Source organism: Scyliorhinus torazame, unplaced genomic scaffold (assembly GCF_047496885.1).
Source record: "Scyliorhinus torazame isolate Kashiwa2021f unplaced genomic scaffold, sScyTor2.1 scaffold_309, whole genome shotgun sequence".
NCBI classification, from domain to species: Eukaryota; Metazoa; Chordata; class Chondrichthyes; order Carcharhiniformes; family Scyliorhinidae; genus Scyliorhinus; species Scyliorhinus torazame.
In genome coordinates this window covers 197,129-214,657 of record NW_027308036.1, presented here as the reverse complement: position 1 = coordinate 214,657, position 17,529 = coordinate 197,129, and the positions used below count along the sequence as shown (strand labels likewise).

The 17,529-nt window shown below is 53.1% G+C and overlaps 1 long non-coding RNA gene across 1 annotated transcript; it reads right to left on the bottom strand.

The window, feature by feature from the left end:
• Positions 1-5,655: 5,655 nt before the first annotated feature.
• LOC140406143 (uncharacterized) lies at positions 5,656-8,551 on the bottom strand. Its single transcript, XR_011939061.1, has 4 exons — positions 8,488-8,551; positions 8,191-8,324; positions 7,749-7,855; positions 5,656-5,755 (listed from the first exon to the last, which is right to left on the bottom strand). It is a non-coding gene; the product is annotated as an uncharacterized lncRNA (long non-coding RNA).
• Positions 8,552-17,529: the final 8,978 nt, after the last annotated feature.

Here is a 17,529-nt window from a genome sequence, read left to right as displayed (position 1 = left end):
GAGAGACTGAGAGGGAGAGAGACAGAGTGAGAGGGACTGAGGGAGAGGGACTGAGAGGAAGAGGGGCTGAGAGGAAGAGGGACTAAGAGGGAGAGAGGCTGAGAGGGAGAGAGACTGAGAGGGAGAGAGACTGAGTGAGAGATAGAGACTGAGAGGGTGAGAGGGAGAGAGACTGAGAGGGAGAGAGACTGAGAGGGAGAGAGTGACTGAGGGAGAGACAGGCAGAGAGGGAGAGGGACAGAGAGGAAGAGGGACTAAGGGAGAGGGACTGAGAGGGTGAGAGACTGAGAGGCAGAGAGGCTGAGAGGGAGAGAGACTGAGAGGGTGAGAGAGACTGAGAGGGTGAGAGACTGAGAGGGAGAGAGACTGAGAGGGAGAGAGACTGAGAGGGAGAGAGACTGAGAGGGTGAGAGAGACTGAGAGGGTGAGAGACTGAGAGGGAGAGATACTGAGAGGGAGAGAGACTGAGAGGGAGAGAGACTGAGAGGGAGAGAGAGACTGAGAGGGAGAGAGACTGAGAGGGAGAGAGACTGAGAGGGTGAGAGAGACTGAGAGGGTGAGAGACTGAGAGGGAGAGAGACTGAGAGGGAGAGAGACTGAGAGGGTGAGAGAGACTGAGAGGGTGAGAGACTGAGAGGGAGAGAGACTGAGAGGGAGAGAGACTGAGAGGGAGAGAGACTGAGAGGGAGAGAGACTGAGAGGGAGAGAGAGACAGAGAGGGTGAGAGACTGAGAGGGAGAGGGACTGAGAGGGAGAGAGACTGAGAGGGAGAGAGACTGAGAGGGAGAGACTGAGAGGTTGAGTGAGACTGAGAGGGAGAGAGACTGAGAGGGAGACTGAGAGGGAGAGAGACAGAGAGGGAAGGGGACTGAGGGAGAGGGACTGAGAGGGAGAGGGACTGAGAGGGAGAGGGACTGAAAGGGAGAGAGGCTGAGAGGGAGAGAGACTGAGAGAGAGACTGATGGTGGGAGAGCGGCTGAGAGGGAGAGGGACAAAGAGCGAGAGGGACTGAGAGAGAGGGACTGAGAGGGAGAGAGACTGAGAGGGAGAGAGAGGCTGAGAGGGAGAAAGGGAGAAAGACTGAGAGGGCGAGAGGCTGAGGGAGAGGGACGTAGAGGGAGAGAGGGACTGAGAGGGAGAGAGACTGATAGGGAGAGAGACAGAGAGGGAGAGAGAGACTGAGAGGGAGACGGACTGAGGGAGAGGGACTGAGAGGGAGAGAAGCTGAGGGAGAGGGACGTCGAGGGAGAGAGGCTGAGAGGGAGAGAGACTGAGAGGGAGAGCGGCTGAGAGGGAGCGAGACAGAGACAGAGAGGGAGAGAGAATTGAGAAGGAGAGAGGCTGAGAGGGAGAGAGGGACTGAGGGAGAGGGACTGAGAGGGAGAGGGGCTAAGAGGAAGAGGGACTGAGAGGGAGAGGCTGAGAGGGAGAGAGACTGAGAGAGTGAGAAACTGAGAGGGAGAGAGACTGAGAGGGAGAGAGAAACTGAGAGTGTGAGAGGGAGAGAGACTGAGAGGGAGAGAGACTGAGAGGGAGAGAGAGACTGAGGGAGAGAGAGGCTGAGAGTGAGAGGGACAGAGAGGGAGAGGGACTAAGGGAGAGGGACTGAGAGGGAGAGAGACTGAGAGGCAGAAAGGCTGAGAGGGAGATAGACTGAGAGGGTAAGAGAGGCTGAGAGGGAGAGAGAGGCTGAGGAGAGAGGAATTGAGAGGGAGAGAGACTGAGAGAGAGAGAGACAGAGAGGGAGAGAGGGGGAAAGACTGAGAGGGAGGAAGAGGGGGAGAGGCTGAGAGGGAGAGAGGGTGAGCGGTTGAGAGGGAGAGCGGCTGAGAGGGAGAGAGGGTGAGAGGCTGAGAGGGAGAGAGGCTGAGAAGGAGAGAGTCTGAGAGGGAGAGAGGGCGAGAGGGAGAGAGGCTGAGAGGGAGAGCGGCTGAGAGGGAGAGAGGGTGAGAGGCTGAGAGGGAGAGAGGCTGAGAGGGAGAGAGGCTGAGAGGGAGAGAGACTGAGAGGGAGAGAGGCTGAGAGGGAGAGAGGCTGAGAGGGAGCGGAACAGAGGGGGAGAGAGACAGAGAGAGGTAGAGAGACAGAGAGGAGAGAGACTGAGAGAGAGGGAGAGAGACTGAGAGAGAGGGAGAGAGACTGAGAGAGAGGGAGAGAGACTGAGAGTGGGACAAGCAGAAACTCAGTTAAATTCGAGTCAAATGTTCCCCTGGACTTTCACAAGGAACCGTGACATTAATCACAGTTACACACGGGCACCGTGCGATTGGGAAATTCTCTGATTCAATGGAAGCCTCTCTTTCCACTGACAGTGGGGCGGGGGGGGGGGGGGCTGGAGACTTTGGAGAACTCAGCGAGCTGAATTAACCCCCCACCTCTCCCCACACACACGCACCCCCCTCCCCATCACTTCACTAATCAGTCCGTCTTCAGCACAGGAGATATTCCGGGATTAGAAACAGTCCCTTACACAGCCTCACATTTACAACTTCAATTCCAGCTCCTCGGCAACATGATGGACGTCGACACGTTCATGGTTACATGTTGCAGTGCGCACAGCAGGATCCCACAGAAAATAAACATGATGGAGACAGGAGCCCAGCCCAGATCCTGCGGCTCTCTGAACAACCCCTCCCCCCACCCCCACCCCCACCCCCACACACCCCACCCCCACACACACACCCCACCCCCACACACCCCACCCCCACACACACACCCCACCAACACCCCCACACACCCCACCCCCACTCACACACACATTCCCCACCTTAACCAGCCTCCCCATTCAAATAACGACAAATCACATTGGTGTTTTTATCATTTTATTGGAAGAGGAAATATAGAGGGGAATAGCTGGAGAGGGAGGCTCGGTGAGGGGAGGGGGATGCGGTGGGGAAGAGTGAGACTGGGAATTTATCCCACACCCCCTCTCTTTCCCTCTGGAGGCATTTTCAAATCGACTGTCTCAGGACAGGACAGGGCTGTCTCAGGACACTTTCAAATCGACTGTCTCAGGACAGGACAGGGCTGTCTCAGGACATTTTCAAATCGACTGTCTCAGGACAGGGCTGTCTCAGGACATTTTCAAATCGACTGTCTCAGGACAGGACAGGGCTGTCTCAGGACATTTTCAAATCGACTGTCTCAGGAGGGAGAGAGACTGAGAGGTTGAGAGAGACTGAGAGGCTGAGAGGGAGAGAGAGGCTGAGAGGGAGAGAGAGGCTGAGAGAGAGAGAGAGACTGAGAGGGTGAGGCTGAGAGGGAGAGATAGACATAGAGGCAGAGAGAGGCTGAGAGGGAGAGAGACTGAGAGGGCGAGAGAGACTGAGAGGGAGAGAGATTGAGAGGATGAGAGAGACTGAGAGGGAGAGAGAGACTGAGAGGGAGAGAGAGGCTGAGAGGGAGAGAGAGGCTGAGAGGGAGAGAGACTGAGAGGGTGAGAGAGGCTGACAGGGAGAGAGGCTGAGAGGGAGAGAGAGACTGAGAGGGAGAGAGAGGCTGAGAGGGAGAGAGACTGAGAGGGTGAGAGAGGCTGAGAGGGAGAGAGAGGCTGAGAGGGTGAGAGAGGCTGAGAGGGAGAGAGATTGAGAGGGAGAGAGACTGAGAGGGAGAGAGAGGCTGAGAGGGAGAGTGACTGAGAGGGAGAGAGAGGCTGAGAGGGTGAGAGAGGCTGAGAGGGAGAGAGATTGAGAGGGAGAGAGGCTGAGAGGGAGAGAGGCTGAGAGGGCGAGAGAGACTGAGGGTGAGAGAGGCTGAGAGGGAGAGAGAGACTGAGAGGTTGAGAGACTGAGAGGGTGAGAGAGGCTGAGAGGGAGAGAGAGACTGAGAGGGAGAGAGATTGAGAGGGAGAGAGAGGCTGAGAGGGAGAGAGACTGAGAGGGTGAGAGAGGCTGTGAGGGTGAGAGATTGAGAGGGAGAGAGAGACTGAGAGGGAGAGTGACACATAGAGGGAGAGAGAGGCTGAGAGGGTGAGGGAGACTGAGAGGGAGAGAGAGGCTGAGAGGGAGAGAGACAGAGCGAGAGAGAGACTGAGAGGGAGAGAGATTGAGAGGGTGAGAGAGGCTCAGAGGGAGAGAGAGGCTGAGAGGGTGAGGGAGACTGAGAGGGAGAGAGAGGCTGAGAGGGAGAGACTGAGAGGGAGAGACTGAGAGGGTGAGAGACTGAGAGGGAGAGAGAGAGGGAGAGACTGAGAGGGTGAGAGATTGAGAGGGAGGGAAAGGCTGAGAGGGGGAGAGGCTTTGAGGGAGCGGGAGAGGCTGAGAGAGGGAGAGACTGAGAGGGAGAGAGAGAGAGAGTGAGAGACTGAGAGGGAGGGAGAGACTGAGAGGGTGAGAGATTGAGAGGGAGAGACTGAGAGGGAGAGAGAGGGTGAGAGACTGAGAGGGTGAGAGACTGAGAGGGAGAGAGAGACTGAGAGGGAGAGAGAGGCTGAGAGGGAGAGAGACTGAGAGGGTGAGGGTCTGAGAGGGATGGAGAGACTGAGAGGGTCACACACAGGAATCGAACAATCACTACCACAGCAAACTGAATTCAAATGGCCCCGTCAATTTCATTTCACCCTCACATTTAAATCTCGGCCTAAAACACAGGCTTTATTCCAGAATTATCCCCGCTTCAAGTTAAGGGACTATAATTCGAGATTGCTTTACAGTCGATGGATTCATTATTAAAGTGACCCCACTGTTGTTTCATTTCCGGAATTCTGCAGGCAACTTGTGCACGGGGAGATCTCCAAAATGGTGACACTTTCCAAATTGAGTTCCGAGTTTCTGATGGTGGATTTCTCCCTCAGCGGCTATGAGATCTGGCTGAATATCCCGTCAGTGCAGCAGGAAGGGTTCATTAACTCCCTCGTTCGCAACCACTCAAGTTTAAAACTTTTACATTCGAGACCTTCAAACCCACTTTGCAGTCTGTGAGCTATTTCATTGTTTTTTTTAAAGAAGTAGGGACTGTAGATTTATTTATTTATTTTTATAAATTTAGAGTGCCCAATTCATTTTTTCCAATTCGGGGACAATTCCGTGTGGCCAGTCCCCCGAGCCTGCACATCTTTGGGTTGTGGGGGCGAAACCCACGCAAACACTGGGAGAGCTATTTTATTGTAAGAGTTGTGGTCACTGTTGCTGCGCGTAAAAGGCCACAGGCCTGTGAGTGAACACAAGATCCCACAGCGGCAGCTACCTGGACCTAACCGATGGGACACTGTCCTTCCTCCCCCCCCCTCACACCTGCTGGGTGCCCCATTCCCCACTGCACCTAACAACCCCACCCCCACCGCCGTGTCATGTGAAAGACTTAAACTGCCTCTTAAAGTGAAGAAAAACCTTTCTAAAACGAAATCCATTGGCACACAGAAAGATCCCAGAAGGTGCAGTCGGCAGTGTTGAGTGTCGTTTACATTTGCTACCAGGTTGCAGCGAGTGGCTGAAACCGTGAAATCGTCCCCCCCCCCTCTCCCCTCCCCCCTATCCCCTACCCCACCACAAATACCCGGGACGCTCAGAATTAATATAACCTCTGTTATTTTGGAACAATATTTGACAGCTTCATATTCCAGATTTGTATTTTACTCTTTGCCGCCCATCAAAGGGTTAATTTGTTTGTGTCTAAGTGCAAGGCCGGGGCAGCAATAAAGAGACAACTCACGTGAGTGTGGCCTGTGGAGTAGGCCTCAGTCCATCCACTTGTCCTCTGGAGAATAGCCTTTGTCCAAAGATTCCTGGTCGCATTGCAGTCTTCAAAGTTCAAATTCCTGGGAAAAGAGGGAGAAAATTAACTAAAACGCAGGAAAATGTTTAAACTTGTAGCACAGCAAGAGGCCAAGATTCCCCCTCTCAGTCACACACACTCTCAGCAACATCCACCTACAATAATCTCAGTTATAAACCACAGGATAAAAATGATTGAGAGATAGTTACCGTTTCCCTTGTGTTTCTCTTTCTCTCTCTCTCTCTCGCTATCTCATTCGGTCTCTCTATCCCTCTCATTCATATTTCTGTCTCCCTCGTTATCCCTCATCACCCTCCCAGCATTTATTTCTATTTATTTCTCTAATCAGGGTATCCCCAGAAAGATGTGATGAGACTCCCCATTGCAGTTTGTGGGGTGGTTTTCTTCGATTAAAGGTTTAAAGAGACACTAAAAAGCTGGAGAGAAATGGACAGATAGAGGCAGAAAGCAGGGGAGACAGAGAGAGAGAGAGAGGCAAGAATGGAACGAAGACAGAAAGGGAGAGAAAGCCTCTCTTTTTCACGACCTCCCTCTCCCTCCACCCTCTCTTTCTTTCTCCTCTCCCTCTCTCTAATCTCCATTACCCCCCAGCCCCACACTCTTTCTGTACTCTCTCTCTCTTTCTCACTCTCATTCTAATAGTTGGGAAGGAGAACGGAAGAGAGACAGGGTCACACACAGGAATCCAACATTCATAACCACAGCAAACTGAATTCAAATGACCTCCTGCGAATTTAATTTCACCCTCATACTTTACCAGGATGTTGCCTGGAATGGAGAGTAGGTCTTACGAGGAAAGGTTGAGGGTGCTAGGCCTTTTCTCATTAGAACGGAGAAGGATGAGGGGTGACTTGGTAGAGGTTTATGAGATGATCAGAGGAATAGATAAGAGTAGACAGTCAGAGACTTTTCCCCCGGGTGGAACAAACCATTACAAGGGGACATAAATTTAAGGTGAAAGGTGGAAGATATAGGAGGGATGTCAGAGGTAAGTTCTTTACCCAGAGAGTAGTGGGGGCATGGAATGCACTGCCTGTGGAAGTAGTTGAATCGGAAACATTCGGGACCTTCAAGCAGCTATTGGATAGTTACATGGATTACGGTTAAATGATATAGTGTAGATTTATTTGTTCTTAAGGGCAGCACGGTAGCATTGTGGATAGCACAATTGCTTCATTGCTCCAGGGTCCCAGGTTCGATTCCAGCTTGGATCACTGTCTGTGCGGAGTCTGCACATCCTCCCCGTGTCTGCGTGGGTTTACTCCGGGTGCTCCGGTTTCCTCCCACAGTCCAAAGATGTGCGGGTTAGGTGGATTGGCCATGAAAAATTGCCCTTAGTGTCCAAAATCGCCCCTTGTGTTGGGTGGAGGTGTTGAGTTTGGGTAGGGTGCTCTTTCCAAGAGCCAGTGCAGACTCAAAGGGCCGAATGGCCTCCTTCTGCACTGTAAATTCAATGATAATCTATGATTAATCTAGGACAAAGGTTCGGCACAACATCGTGGGCCGAAGGGCCTGTTCTGTGCTGTATTTTCTAAAAAAAAAACTTGTGTCTCGGCCTAAAACACAGGCTTCATTCCAGAATTATACCCGCTTCAAGTTAAGGGACTTTAATTCCGGGCAATCGAGATTACTTTACAGTCAATGGATTCAATTTAAAAGTGACCCCACTATCGTTAATTTTGTGAATTCTGAAGGCAACCTGTGCACAGGGAGAGCCCAACAAATGATGACCACTTTCAAAATTGAGTTCAGAGTTTCTGATCTGAGATTTCTCTCGCTCTCTCTCCCAGATTGCAGAGATTGGCTGAAACAGTGAAATGACACCCCCCCCCCCACCCCCCACCCCCAGCAGCCCACCCCTGGGATGCTCAGAATTAATATAACCCCTGTCATTTTGGAACAAAATTAGACAGCTTCATATTCCAGATTTGTATTTTACTCTTTGCCGCCCACCAAAGGGTTAATGTGTTTGTGTCTAAGTGCAAGGCCGGGGTGGCAATAAAGAGACAACTCACGTGAGTGCGGCCTGTGGAGTAGGCCTCAGTCCATCCACTTGTCCTCTGGAGAATAGCCTTTGCCCCAAGATTCCTGCTCACATTGCAGTCTTTCACAATTCAAATTCCTGGGAAAAAGAGGGAGAAAATTAACTAAACCACTGGAAAAGATTGAAACTATTTAATACAGCGAGAGCCCAGGGTCCCCTTTTCAGTTTTACAACCCCTCAGCAATATCCGAATACAAATAAATCACAGCTTTCAACCAGAGGTTAAAAAAGATTGAGAGACAATTAATACTCAAAATCTTTTTATTGTCACAATTAGGCTTACATTAATACTGCAATGAAGTTACTGTGAAAATCCCCTTCTCTTGTGTTTCTCGCAGTCTCTCTGTACCTCTTATACATATTTATGTCTCCCTCCCTCACTCTCTTTGATCCCTCCAATATTAAAATTAAACCTCAGTCAGGGTAATAACCCGGGTGAAGCCTGCGGAACAGGCCTCAGCCAGCGCTCCCTCGGGAAGAATTCACACTCCCTCGTCCTCCTCACTGGATTCCCAACCTCCTTCCAGTTTTCCAAATAAAGATGCCTCTGGAGAAAAAAAGGAGATAAAATTGGTTATAAAGACAATAACAGGGACATTTAAAAAAATATACAAAACAGCACAACAGGAGTCCAACATTTCTAATCTCGAGCCAATCAGCAACATGTCAACACCCAAAATGCACAGCTCAAAACAGACAGATTGACACACCCAGCGACACACACACACACACACTGAAGCAGAGGGGTAATGTTTTCAGTGTCGTGGGTTTTTGGTTTGAGAACTGAAGTCCCTCAGACACAGATATATCTCAGTGAGCTGTGAGCAGACTCCACCCCTAGTCTCTGCCATGTGTGGAATGTCTGTCTCAGAGGACAGCTCTCTATTGACATGTAAATGAGTGACAAGAGATGCTGATCTCCTTGCTGCTCAGCCCCACACACACAGAATGTGACTTCAGTGAAACCTTGGCCTTCCCCACACCAGTGTTGTTAACTGAGCAGGCCGGAAAATGGGATTAAATGTAATTATTAGACAGGGACGTTCTTATTTTTTCTACCCAAGTGCATAACCTCACATTTATCCATGTTATACTGCATCTGCCCTATCTCTCTTTCACTCATTCCCCTCCCAATAGGATTGAATCATAATTTAAAATAGTATTAGGAAATGATTAGAAACAGTTTGGACTGAGATCTCCTCAGTGACCTGTGTGCAGTCCCCACCCCCGACTTTCTGTCAGGAATGTCCCCCTCGGTGTGTTTCCCGTGTCTGCAAAGGTAACACTTGTCCTGTCTATGGTTATGTTAATTCAGCAGATAACAACAGATTCAGCAATGTCCTGTCCTTATTTCTGTCTTTGTTTCACATTTGATTCCCTCTGAATTTCTGACATGTTGGGAATGACCATTCGTCTGTCGCCTTCGGAAGGCTTTCCATAGAATGAGTAAAAACCAGCAAGAAATCACAGAATGTGAGTTAAACACAACTTCATTTCTGCTCCCATTTAGAGAGAAGATTCCTGGCCAGACAAACAAAGCTCATTGCAAAGTTTCACTTCATATTTTACTTGTTGTTCACAGGCAGATTTTTCACTGAAATCTTCTGATGTCAATTCCTGAGATTAGAATTTATAAAGAAACAATTTGGATTGAATGAAAACGGTCAGTTTGATAACCCTAATGTCCTGAATGCCTCACGTCCTGGCACCCTCACACCATCACACCCTCATGTGCCCTAATCCTCACATCCTGACCCACTCACGTCCCCGAAACCTCAGATCCTGACCCGCTGTGTACCTCTTTCTCTGTGTGTATCCCTCACTCTCTCCGTGTGCCCACCTCTCTCTGCCCCTCTCTCCCACTGTGTCCCTGTTGCTCTCAAAGTGTCCTCTCACTCTATCCCTCTCTTTCACTGTCTACCTCTTTCTCTGTGCGTCACTTTCTCTGTCGCTCTCTCCCTTAATGTATCCCCCTCCCTCTTTCCCCCTCTCTCGCTGTCCCTCTACCTCTAACCCTCTCTCTTTGTCCCACTCTCTCTCACTGTGTACATCTCTCTCACTTTCTATCACTCTATCTCTCTCTCTCCTTCTCTCGCTGTGTCCCTCGCTCTCGCTGTGTCCCTCGCTCTTGCTGTTTCGTCGCTCTCGCTGTGTCCCTCGCTCTCGCTGTGCCCCTCGCTCTCGCTGTGGCCCTCATTCGCGCTGTGTCCCTCGCTCTCTGTGTACCCCTCACTCTCTGTGTACCCCTCACTCTCTGTGTACCCCTCACTCTCTGTATGTCTCTCGATCTCTGTGTGCCCCTCGCTCTCTGTGTGTCCCTCGCTCTCAGTGTGTCCTTCGCTCTCTGTGTGCCCCTCGCTCTCTATGTGTCCCTCGCTCTCTGTGTCCCTCACTCTCTGTGTGTCCCTCGCTCTCTGTGCGCCCCTCGCTCTCGCTGTGTCCCTCGCTCTCTGTGTGTCCCTCCTTCTGTGCGTCCCTCGATCTCTGTGCGTCCCTCGCTCTCTGTGCGTCCCTCGCTCTTTGTGTGTCCCTTGCTCTCTGTGTGTCCCTCGCTCTCTTGTGTTTCTCGCTCTCTCTGTGTCCCTCGCTCTGTGTGTGTCCCTCGCTCTCTGTGCACCCCTCGATCTCTGTGTCCCTCGCTCTCTGTGTGTCCCTCGCTCTCTGTGTGTCCCTCGCTCTCTGTGTGTCCCTCTCTCTCTGTGTGTGTCCCTCGCACTCTGTGTGTGTCCCTTGCTCCTTGTGCGTCCCTAGCGCTCTGTGTGTCCCTCGCTCTCTGCGTGTGTCCCTCGTTCTCTGTGCACCCCTCGCTCTCTGTGTCCCTCGCTCTCTGTGTCCCTCACTCTCTGTGTGTCCCTCGCTCTCTGTGTGTCCCTCGCTCTCTCTGTGTTCCCCGCTCTCTGTGTGTCCCTCGCTCTGTGTGTGTGTCCCTCGCTCTCTGTGCACCCCTCGCTCTCTGTGTCCCTCGCTCTCTGTGTATCCCTCCCTCTCTGTGTCTCCCTCGCTCTCTGTGTGTCCCTCGCTTTCTGTGTGTCCCTCGCTCTCTGTGTGTCCATCGCTCTCTGTGTGTCCCTCGCTCTCTGTGTGTCCCTTGCTCTCTGTGTGTCCCTCGCTCTCTGTGTGTCCCTCGCTCTCTGTGTGTCACTCGCTCTCTGTGCGTCCCTCGCTCTCTGTGTGTCCCTCGCTGTCTGTGTCCCTCGCTCTCTGTGTGCGTCGCTCTATGTGTCCCTCGCTCTCTGTGTCCCTCGCTCTCTGTGTCCCGCGCACTGTGCGTCCCTCGCTCTGTGTGTCCCTCGCTCTCTGTGCGTCCCTTGCTCTCTGTGTTTCCCTCGCTCTCTGTGTGTCCCACGCTCTCTGTGTGTCCCTCGCTCTCTGAGTGTCCATCGCTCTCTGTGTCCCTCGCTCTCTGTGTGTCCCTCGCTCTCTGTATGTCCCTCGGTCTCTGTGTGTCCCTCACTCTCTGTGCGCCCCTCGCTCTCTGTGCACCCCTCGCTCTCTGTGTGTCCCTTGCTCTCTGTGTGTCCCTCGCTCTCTGTGTCCCTCGCTCTCTGTGTGTCCCTCACTCTCTGTGTGTCCCACGCTCTCTGTGTGTCCATCGCTCTCTGTGTGTCCCTCGCTCTCTGTGCGTCCCTAGCTCTCTGTGTGTCCCTCTCTCCCCTGCATCCCTCGCTCTCTGTGTGCAGTCCTCTCTCTGTGTGTCCCTCGCTCTCTGCGTGTCCCTCGCTCTCTGTGCGTCCCTCGCTCTCTGTGTGCACCTCGCTCTCTGTGTCCCCCCCCCGCTCTCTGTGTGTCACCCTCTGTGTGTCCCTCGCTCTCTGTGTGTCCCTCGCTCTCTGTGCATCCCTCGCTCTCTGTGTGACCCTCGCTCTCTGTGTGTCCCTCACTATCTGTGTGTCGCTCCCTCTCTGTGTGTCCCTCGCTCTCTGTGTGTCCCTCGCTCTCTGTGCGTCCCTCGCTCTCTGTGTGTCCCTCGCTCTCTGTGTGTCCCTCGCACTCTTTGTGTCCCTCGCTCTCTGTGTCCCTCGCTCTCTGTGTGTCCCTCGCCCTCTGTGTGTCCCTCGCTCTCTGTGTGTCCCTCCCACTCTGTGTGTCCCTCGCTCTCTGTGCATCCCTCGCTCTCTGTGTGTCCCTCCCTCGCTGTGTGTCCCTCGTCCTCTGTGTGACCGTCGCTCTCTGTGCGTCCCTCGCTCGCTGTGTGTCCCTCGTCCTCTGTGTGACCGTCGCTCTCTGTGCGTCCCTCGCTCTCTGTGTGTCCCTCGCTCTCTGTGTTACCCTTCCTCTCTGTGTCTCCCTCACTCTCTGTGTGTCCCTCGTTCTCTTTGAGTCCCTCGCTCTCTGTGTGCCCCTCGCTCTCTGTGTGACCCTCGCTCTCTGTGTGTTCCTCGCTCTCTGTGCGACCCTTGCTCTCTGTGTGCCCCTCGCTCTCTGTGTGTCCCTCGCTCTCTGTGTGCCCCTCGCTCTCTGTGTGTCACTCGCTCTCTGTGTGTCCCTCGCTCTCTGTGTGTCCCTCGCTCTCTCCGTGTCCCTCGCTCTCTGTATGTCCCTCGCTCTCTGTGTGTCCCTCGCTCTCTGTGGGTCCCTCTCTCTCTGTGCGTCTCCCCCGCACTCTGTGCTTCCCTCGCTCTGTGTGTCCCCCGCTCTCTTTGTGTCCCTCGCTCTCTGTGTGCCCCGGGCTCTCTGTGTGTCCCTCGCTCTCTGTGTGTCCCCCGCTCTCTGTGTGTCCCTCGCTCTCTGTGCGTCCCTCGCACTCTGTTTGTCCCTCGTTCTCTGTGCGTCCCTCGCTCTCTGTGTCTCCCTCGCTCTCTGTGTGTCCCTCGCTCTCTGTGCGTCCCTCGCTCTCTGTGTGACCCTCGCTCTCTGTGTGTCCCTCACTATCTGTGTGTCGCTCCCTCTCTGTGTGTCCCTCGCTCTCTGTGTGTCCCTCGCTCTCTGTGCGTCCCTCGCTCTCTGTGTGTCCCTCGCTCTCTGTGTGTCCCTCGCACTCTTTGTGTCCCTCGCTCTCTGTGTCCCTCGCTCTCTGTGTGTCCCTCGCCCTCTGTGTGTCCCTCGCTCTCTGTGCATCCCACGCTCTCTGTGCGTCCCTCGCTCTCTGTGTGTCCCTCGCTCTCTGTGTGTCCCTCGCTCTCTCTGTTTCCCTCGCTCTCTGGGTGTCCCTCGATCTCTGTGTGTCCCTCGCTCTCTGTGTGTCCCTCGCTCTCTGTGTGCCCCTCGATCTCTGTGTGTCCCTCGCTCTCTGTGTGTCCCTCGCTCTCTGTGTGTCCATCGCTCTCGATGTGTCCATCGCTCTCTGTGCGTCCTTCGCTCTCTCTGTTTCCCTCGCTCTCTGGGTGTCCCTCGCTCTCTGTGTGTCCCTCGCTCTCTGTGTGCCCCTCGCTCTCTGTGTGTCCCTCGCTCTCTGTGTGCCCCTCGCTCTCTGTGTGTCCATCGCTCTCTGTGTGTCCATCGCTCTCTGTGCGTCCTTCGCTCTCTCTGTCCCTCGCTCTCTGTGTGCCCCTCGCTCTCTGTGTGTCCCTCGCTCTCTGTGTGTCCCTCGCTCTCTGTGCGTTCCTCGCTCTCTGTGTGTCCCTCGCTCTCTGTGCGTCCCTCGCTCTCTGTGTGTCCCTCGCTCTCTCCGTGTCCCTCGCACTCTGTATGTCCCTCGCTCTCTGTGTGTCCCTCGCTCTCTGTGGGTCCCTCTCTCTCTGTGCGTCTCCCCCGCACTCTGTGCTTCCCTCGCTCTGTGTGTCCCCCGCTCTCTTTGTGTCCCTCGCTCTCTGTGTGCCCCGGGCTCTCTGTGTGTCCCTCGCTCTCTGTGTGTCCCCCGCTCTCTGTGTGTCCCTCGCTCTCTGTGCGTCCCTCGCACTCTGTTTGTCCCTCGTTCTCTGTGCGTCCCTCGCTCTCTGTGTCTCCCTCGCTCTCTGTGTGTCCCTCGCTCTCTGTGCGTCCCTCGCTCTCTGTGTGACCCTCGCTCTCTGTGTGTCCCTCACTATCTGTGTGTCGCTCCCTCTCTGTGTGTCCCTCGCTCTCTGTGTGTCCCTCGCTCTCTGTGCGTCCCTCGCTCTCTGTGTGTCCCTCGCTCTCTGTGTGTCCCTCGCACTCTTTGTGTCCCTCGCTCTCTGTGTCCCTCGCTCTCTGTGTGTCCCTCGCCCTCTGTGTGTCCCTCGCTCTCTGTGCATCCCACGCTCTCTGTGCGTCCCTCGCTCTCTGTGTGTCCCTCGCTCTCTGTGTGTCCCTCGCTCTCTCTGTTTCCCTCGCTCTCTGGGTGTCCCTCGATCTCTGTGTGTCCCTCGCTCTCTGTGTGTCCCTCGCTCTCTGTGTGCCCCTCGATCTCTGTGTGTCCCTCGCTCTCTGTGTGTCCCTCGCTCTCTGTGTGTCCATCGCTCTCGATGTGTCCATCGCTCTCTGTGCGTCCTTCGCTCTCTCTGTTTCCCTCGCTCTCTGGGTGTCCCTCGCTCTCTGTGTGTCCCTCGCTCTCTGTGTGCCCCTCGCTCTCTGTGTGTCCCTCGCTCTCTGTGTGCCCCTCGCTCTCTGTGTGTCCATCGCTCTCTGTGTGTCCATCGCTCTCTGTGCGTCCTTCGCTCTCTCTGTCCCTCGCTCTCTGTGTGCCCCTCGCTCTCTGTGTGTCCCTCGCTCTCTGTGTGTCCCTCGCTCTCTGTGCGTTCCTCGCTCTCTGTGTGTCCCTCGCTCTCTGTGCGTCCCTCGCTCTTTGTGCGTCCCTTGCTCTCTCTGCGTTCCTTGGTCTCTGTGCGTCCCTGGCTCTCTGTGTGTCCCTCGCTCTCTCTGTGTGTCCTTCGCTCGCTGGAGGGAGGGAGTGAGTTTGTACAGACCAGGAAGTGGAGGGAGTGAGTTTGTACATGCCAGGAGGTGGAGGGAGGGAGTGAGTTTGTACAGACCAGGAGGTGGAGGGCGTGCGTTTGTACAGACCAGGAGGTGGAGGGAGGGAGTTTGTACAGACCAGGAGGTGGAGGGAGTGTGTTTGTACAGACCAGGAGGTGAAGGGATGAGTTTGTACAGACCAGGAGGTGGAGGAGGGAGTTTGTACAGACGAGGAGGTGTAGGGAGGGAGTTTGTACAGACCAGGAGGTGGAGAGAGTGAGTTTGTACAGTCCAGGAGGTGGAGGGAGTGAGTTTGTACAGACCAGCATGTGGAGGGAGGGAGTGAATTCGTGCTGACCAGGAGGTGGAGGGAGTTAGTTTCTTCAGACCAGGAGGTGGAGGGTGTGAGTTTGTACAGACCAGGAGGTGGAGGGAGTGAGTTTGTGCAAACCAGGAGGTGGAGGGAGGGAGTGAGTTTGTACAGACCAGGAGGTGGAGGGAGAGAGTTTGTACAGACCAGGAGGAGGACGGAGGGAGTGAGTATGTACAGGCCAGGAGGTGGAGGGAGGGAGTTTGTGCAGAACATGTGGTGGAAGGAGGGAGTTTGTGCAGACAAGGAGGTGGAGGGAGTGTGTTTGTACAGACCAGGATGTGCTGGGCGTGAGCTTGTACAGACCAGGAGGTGGAGGGAGGGAGTTTGTACAGACCAGGAGGTGGAGGGGCGGAGTTTGTACAGACCAGGAGGTGGAGGGAGTGAGATTGTACAGACCCGGAGGTGGAGGGAGTAATTTTGTACAGACCAGAAGATGGAGGGAGTGAGTTTGTACAGACCAGGAGGTGGAGGGAGTGAGGTTGTACAGACCAGGAGGTGGAGGGACTGAGTTTGAACAGACCAGGAGGTGGAGGGACTGAGTTTGTACAGACCAGGAGGTGGAGGGAGTGAGTTTGTACAGACCAGGAGGTGGAGGGAGGGAGTTTGTACAGACCAGGAGGTGGAGGGTGTGAGTTTATGCAGACCAGGAGGTGGAGGCAGTGAGTTTGTGCAGACCAGGAGGTGTAGGGAGGGAGGGAGTTTGTACAGACCAGGAGGTGGAGGGAGTGAGTTTGTACAGACCAGGAGGTGTAGGGAGGGAGTGAGTTTGTACAGACCAGGAGGTGGGGGGAGGGAGTGAGTGTGTACAGACCAGGAGGTGGAGGGAGAGAGTTTGTACAGACCAGGAGGTGGAGGGAGGGAGTTTGTTCAGACCAGGAGGTGGAGGGAGGGAGTGAGGCTGTACAGACCCGGAGGTGGAGGGAGGGAGTTTGTACAGACCAGGAGGTGGAGGGAGGGAGTTTGTACAGACCAGGAGGTGGAGGGAGTGAGTTTGTACAGACCAGGAGGTGGATAAAGTGGGGGCCATAAGGTCCAAGCAGGGTAACCTGCTCACTGAAGCGGAAGGTATGGCAGTGGTACTGAATGAGTACTTTGCTTATATCATTACCAATTTTCAAGGCCTCTCTGAGCACAGGATTCGAATAGGGGTACTGGAAGAATGCAAATATGACGCCTTTCGTTAAGAAAATTGCAATGGATATCCCAGGAACCTGCAGACCTTTCAGACTGGGATCAATAGTGGGAACGCTGACGGAGGCCATAATATGGGAATTGATAAATATACACTGAGAGAAAAATTATTTGATACTAGGCGCTCAACATGGCTTTGCCAAGGGCAAGCCATTTCTGACATTTAAAGGAGTTATTTCACGAGGTCACAGGCATTGCATGAATGTAGTGCCGTGGGTGCTGAATTTTTGGACATTCAGAAGGCATTTGATACAGTGACAAATCACAGGTTGGTTAACAAATTAAAATGTTTGGGATTGATGGGTCCTTGGAAGCATAGATTGGAAGTTGGCTCAGAGAAAGAAGACGGAGGGTAGGTATAGATGGACATTTTTCAGACAGGATACGAGTTGAAAGTGGCATTCCCCAGGGCTCAGGGTTGGGACCCGTGCTTTTCCTGATTTATTTAAAATGATTTAGAAGTGGATGTTGTGGGTAAAATCTCTAATTTACAGATGATACTAAGCTAGGGAGAATTGTGAGGATGATGCTGAGCGACTTCAAAGGGACATTGACACGTTGGCCAAATGGGAAGACGCCTGGCAGATAAATATCAATGCAGCAAAATGTGAGGTAATGCGTTTTGGTGGAAGAAACATGGGGAGACAATATAGGCTCAATGCTACAAATTTGGCAACTAGGGGCTTTTCACAGTAACTTAATTGACGCCTACTTGAGCCAATAAACGATTATTATTATTATCGAGGGGAGTACAGAAGCAGAGGGACCTCAGCGTTCAAATGCACTGAAGGTGGCCAGGCAAGTTGAAACAGTTGTTAAGAAGGGTTTACAATCCTTGGGTTCATAAATAGAGGCATAGAGTGTGAATGCAAGGAGATGGTGCTACATCTCCATAAATCATTGGTCAGACCACATTTGGAGTATTGTGTTCAGTTCTGGGCACATTATTTAAGGAAAGATGTTAAAATTCTGGAGAGAGTGCAGAGGATATTTACGAGAATGAGGAATTTTCGATACGAGAAAAGATCGGAGAAACTGGGCTTGTTCTCCTTGGAGCTGTTGTTGAAAACTCACCACTATTCTTAGAAGTCCCCCTATACCAAAAAGCGCCGACATTCTAAATGGTGAACAGGGATTCTCACTCCCCGACTCCGATACAGGCTTCAGTGGGTGCTATTAAGGTCAAACAATATTTTCAAGTTAGCCCCCGGTATGACCCATACCTTCACCGAAGATTTCATCTACTTACCGCTTCGATCCTGGGTCCCGCATTGCTAAATAGGTAACGTAGACTTTGGAATAACCACTATTTCAGGTTGAATTAAGTTATTTTATTATTACATGTTTTCTTTTAAAAGCTGCAATTTATTTCTCTGCAGAAAGGAAAAAGATCTTG